Source organism: Aplysia californica, unplaced genomic scaffold, assembly GCF_000002075.1.
Source record: "Aplysia californica isolate F4 #8 unplaced genomic scaffold, AplCal3.0 scaffold00484, whole genome shotgun sequence".
Classification (NCBI taxonomy): Eukaryota; Metazoa; Mollusca; class Gastropoda; order Aplysiida; family Aplysiidae; genus Aplysia; species Aplysia californica.
Genome location: NW_004797754.1, coordinates 515795 through 521571, shown reverse-complemented (window position 1 = coordinate 521571; position 5777 = coordinate 515795). Strand labels below are relative to the sequence as shown.

Here is a 5777-nt window from a genome sequence, read left to right as displayed (position 1 = left end):
TAAAAACGTGAAAAAGAAAGGTTTCACAACAGAAAGAAATAAAAATTAGAACAGCCCATAAACAACCACAAAAATTAACAAACAAGGGCGTGAGTCCACCTGTCCGAAGAATATTGGCTGTTTTAACCCTAAATGTGCGTAATTTTAAAACAAAGTACAGGACATTACATGTAAATTATGGAATCACACACCTGCCAGTGTCAGTACATGTAATCGGTTCTGGTGGAACGTACGCTCTAACATACACATTTAAATATATATATATACATGTATATATATATTTAGAATCTAATGAGAGTAGGAACATCAAACTAAATGACGTTACACTATACAATATCCCCCCCCCCCTTTTTTTCACCAACAAAAAAAAATTGATAGAAAAACAACACATCAGAACAATAACAAGAAAGAAAAAAATACACACTAACAAAATAAAACACCACAAAGAGGGAAAAATAAAAGTAACTGTAACGTATTCAACAAATCAACGAGGTGAAAACAAGTGAGAAAGAGACGAAGTGAAGCTAGGTGAACTTTCTTTTTAAAGTAAAAAGGTTCGGTTTCTTTCTTTTTTTCTTTAAAAAATTTTTTATTTGACTTTCATTCCCCGATTCGGCGACCAAAAAATGCCAAAAAATCGAGCCAAGATTGATTGGTTGCGGCTGCGACAAACGCAGATGCTAGTTCTATGTGTCGTTATCAATAATCAATAACCCTCCATAGATCTAGATCTAGACAGCACACGAGTGAACACAACACATTAAGTTTAAGAGCAGCACCCTTCATAGGCAACACGTCATATCTGTAGCGAAAAACTGTTTGGAACTGTAGCATTTCTTTATATAAATATATTTACTGCGGACATTTTTTGGACCGATTGAACCATATTGTATACGAACAATCTTTGGTAGGCCTATACTATAATTATAGATCTATAATAATATCCGAAATTTGCGGGAAAGGATGTGATTTCAGAGTGTTCGGCGAAATAGTGCCTAGCTTTATTTTCCCGAACGTTCGGAGAAATAGTGCCTAGCTTTATTTTCCCGAACGTTCAGAGAAATAGTGCCGGCCAAAAAATAATGGTTTGACTTCAAGGGCAGACGCACTGTCACTTCGGCCATCAGAACTTCCGATAACGATGTGCAGATTAAGCTTGATATTTTACACACGGTGACACGGCATTTTATTTAGCACTGGCGCTAATCGCGGCGTTGCAAACCTAATAGGCACTTCCTTGTCATTATTAATCAAAAAAAAAATCATAAATGCTGGAAATATTTAGATCTAGATCTAGATATCTAGATCTAGAACTATCTAGATATATATAGACCTAGACTTCTAGATCTAGATTAAAAAGGGCCAGAAGTCGGAACGGATGTCATGTTGGACTCAATTCAGAGTCCGAATATAATTTTTGTCTTGGCCTATTCGGATTCGAGTCCGAATAGTCACATCGTTTTAAAAAATCTGGGGGGTTACAGTCAGTCGAGTCGGGGGGGGGGGGGCCATGCCCCCCTGTTTTGACCCAAGGACTACTTTGGTTTTCCAGTTGGGTTTGAGTTTGAAATAGACTAGATCTAGCCTAGATCTAGAATCTAGATCTAGATATACCTTAATTCCCACAACTCATGACTCATACATAGTCAGTTCGGCACTAGATCTACTTGGATATGGTGGTCCCGACTTTTGTGACAGGGAAAATCTAGAATCTAGTTTTGACCCCAACGACGATTACTTCTGGTTCTAAGTCTAAACGATTACTTTTTCAACAACTTTTTGTTTCGCGTGCCGATATGGAGAGATAGCCTTTCAAACCTAAAAGCCAAAGCAAAACATCAAATCGTCGTCTAATTCAGGGGGGCATGCCCCCCTCACCCTGAAACACTCCATGTTTTTTTTTTGGCCACCTCTATTCTCACCCGGGGTGAGAATAGTGCAGGCGAGTCTTTTGGCTATTCTCACCAGGTGCGCGTTCACTGTTATAGCCTAGCTAGATCTAGGCCAACAAATTTTGCGTTCACCCTAAACCACAGAATTCTACACTGTGATAACAGAAAAATTGTAGAAATCTGTGCCGTGAACAAACGTTCCATTACAACTGTAGCCTACTAAAAGCGTACAATTTTGTCTGTGGGCAGTGGAGAGAGAGAGAGAAAAAGAGAGAGAGAGAGGGGAGTAGCACGAGAACTTCCGGTCAAAACAAAATGGCGACCCGCGTAGTTCGGCTCGATTCGAAAAGTTAAATAGCCGTAACATCTTTGTAGACAACCAAATTAATATACTTTTGTGTTTTAACATCATTTTTTAACTTTGTTTTGGTCAATTTGATCGCCCACACCGATAGACAGTATTCAGAAAGAGACAGAGAGAGAGGGGGGGGGGGGGAGGAGTAGATCTTGCGAGAACTTCCGGGCAAAACAAAATGGCGACCCGCGTAGTTCGGCTCGATTCGAACAGTGAAATAGCCATAGCATCTTTGAAGACGATCAAATTAGCTTACTTTTGTGCTATAACGTAATTTTTTCTTGGCTTTTATCAATTTGATCATCCACACCGATAGACAGTATTCCAAAATGAGGAAAAGCAGGTCTCGTTTCGCACTGGGTGAGAATAGCCTACGCTGGCAAGTCTCACCCGGGGTGAGAGGTAGATCGTTTTTCTATTCTATTCTCACCCCGGATGAGAATAGCAACTTCCTTTTTTTTTAATGTCAGGGGGGCAATCCCCCTTGCCTTGTGAAAAACAAGTGAAATTTTACTGCTCATTTTGTAGGCTAGATTTAGATCTAGATCTAGATCTAGATCTAGGCTACTGATAAAACATAAAACATTGATACCGACTATTTAAATCAGTATCGATATTTCAGTAGGTCTAGGCAAAGAGTCTAGAAAATCTACATAACAAGAGGGGCCACTCCTCTCTTTGAGCCAATTAAAAAAGTGTCCTCAAAATTCGGTGGCGCCCTCTTCACAAAAGCGCAACTTTTGCAAACAGAGTTTTTTTAAAAATCAAAGTGAAACTAGATCTAGATCTAGATCTAGATCTAGATCTAGATCTAGCAAGTTTTGGAATAAATTTCGGAAGAACGCTTTTTTAAAATGGTAAACGCTGACAAAAAACTTTTCCGGAGGAAAGGGTGATTGTTTTCTTCGTTTAATTTGACTTTAGAATGAAAGGCGATAGATCATTAAAAAAAAAAAAAACCCCTAAAACTCCACACTGAACGAACCCGAACTGCTGATGAACAGCAGCCGATCTGCGCACGCAAGGAGGTGCTATTCCTATTCTTCTTCTGCAAAAAAAAAAAGAGAGCTTCAAAACAGACTGCAGCGCCATCTGAAGCAAAGAGCGGACTTCTGGCGGAAAACTTTTTTGGCTGAGTGGCCCATCTTGTTATGTACTAGAATCTAGATTAGATCTAGATATTAGATCTAGATCTATCTTTGGTCTAGGCCTACACAAGTCGGGACCACCATATCCAAGTAGATCTAGAATCTAGATCTAAAATCTAGTGCCGTCAGTTCAGCCAACAACCCATCTGAGCCATCTCTAGATCTAGATCTAGAATCTAGATCTAGATCTAGATATAGATCTAGGCTATATTAGATCTACTGGATTCTAGATCTAAACTTTTTAGAGACGAACCGGACGCAGAAAGGAGGCCTGGATTTCTAGCCTCTAGGCCAAACCGGAGAGTCCTGGCTGCTAAACCACACCACGAACGAAATTATCAGAAGGCTGAGGAGAAGGCCTTGAGGTTAAATTAGCCTATCCATTATATTTCTCAGGTAAATCTAGATTAGATATCTAGATCTAGATCTACGCAACAAAATCAAAAGACTATAATCTAGACGTAGGTCTAACATACTCACTGATAACTTGTTTCAAAAGTAGAAGTGAAACTGAATTAGACTTCTCCAACCCCAACTTCCCTTGCCACCAGGAACTCAAAAACGCAATCGACGACAGAGGCAGGCCTCCTTCTCCTAAGTTCCTAACCTTAGGTCGTGCTCAGTCCGGGTTGATTTCCGGTGTCAACTTTTGTATTTCCTAGAACAGGATGCCAGGATGCTGCTTGGCCTTTTGCCTAGCCTACTAAGCACTGCGCTAGGCAGGCAATAGTCAATAAGTTTAAGTCATAGACATGGTTTAAGTGTAGAATTCTGTGGTAGGCCCCAGCCTTTTGCCTATCCATAGGCCTAGACTTGTAATTTCCAAGATGCGCATTGTGCATTCTGACGTAGGCTAGGGCCTACTTTCGGTTAGATAAAGCGCACTGTTTGACTCTAAATTTGTATTTGGACGTAGGCTAAATGAAGGGCATGGAGGAGGGAAACGTCGTGCACATAACCTACTTGATAAACTTGATTATAACCAGGCTAGTGTTTTGCCATTCCTTTACACTCCCATGGCGCGCTTCAGATCATTGAAGTTGAAGTATTTTTTTAATAGCGCACAAAGAGCGGAGGCCACGACAGTGTTCGATCTAGAATATTGAAGGCTACATGTAATTTAGCATAATTTACTGCAGTGGCGGGGCGCCATTGGTACAAGCGCTCCACCTAACCCTGGCCTTTCACCCACCCCCCCCCCCCCCCCCCTTTTCTAATAGTTCAAAACCAGTCAGTTCTCTAGATCTAGCCTACATACTGGCCTACATCCTTGCGACCCGTCACCCGCTGGCTGCGCGCGCTTCAGTGAAGAGACAGACAGCGAGGAGGGTTTATGCTCGCCGCACCGCTTGCGGTACTGTCTGCTGTGAGCAAGCAAAATCTTTGCACCAAAGTTATTTTGTCACTGTAGAGAAATCTAAGCTTCGTTCTCCCCGCACAAGAAGAAAGGTGCGTGAAACTGCTCTTCGCAGCAGCAATTTGGTGCAAGCTAAAAATTTGATCCAAGTTACCGCTAGCCTACTACTGTATCTACTACACTAGTAGAGTCTACGGTAACTCAATGAAGAATGGGTATCGAAACTTGTCGCCCTCTGTTGTGTAGCAAGTCCTGTTAAGGTAAATTTTCAAATTGAGTCTGGTTGTTGGTGCTGCACGAAGAAATTAGAAATCTTTAAATCTTCTCAGATTGCGAGCATAGTGAGTTGTTAGTATTGTTTCACTTTATTTAAGTTTTTATGCGGTTTCGTCTAGATTAGAAACAGTTGTAAATATCGATAGATGTAGATTACGGGATATCCTGCAGATTCTAACTGACTTTCTCTAGAAATATAGAGATGAAAAACATGTTGACCCTTTGCTTTTTGTACTATTCAGCAGGCTACAGCTAGAAGAGAAAGTGCGCATAAAAGAGCTTGGTCTCTCAGCCGCGGGATTTTGAGCTAAAAAAATGTTCACTTTTTTCCTGTCCGTAGTAGGCCTATGATAAGTAAAATAAATTGAACTGTTTCCATTACAAGTCTGCTTTTTACTGATCGATCAGACACTGACAAGGTTTGGTCATCAATCACACTCACTCTCTCTTTGCCTTTCTCTCTCTCTCTCTCTCTCTCTCTCTCTCTCTCTCTCTCTCTCTCTCTCTCTCTCTCTCTCTCTCTCTCTCTCTCTCTCTCTCTCTCTTACACACACACGCACACACACACACACACACACACACACACACACACGCGCTCGCAGAGGGAGAAAGACTCGCAGAAAGCAACAGAAAGAGGCGTAAAGAAGACAGAAAAAAGAAAACACACCAGAGCGCGCGCCACCGCGCAATAATAATTATATCAGAGAGGAGCCTATTGCCGCAGATGAATTTCAAATTATGCACCACCT

The 5777-nt window shown here is 41.1% G+C and overlaps 1 protein-coding gene across 1 annotated transcript in view; it reads right to left on the bottom strand.

Moving 5' to 3' along the window:
- The window catches only part of LOC101847603 (cubilin), a gene marked incomplete at its 3' end in the record, with an annotated part of 77567 nt that extends 73529 nt beyond the window's left edge, over positions 1 to 4038 (bottom strand). The window contains 1 exon segment of the mRNA XM_013086594.2: positions 3876 to 4038.
- Between the last annotated feature and the right edge of the window lie 1739 nt (positions 4039 to 5777).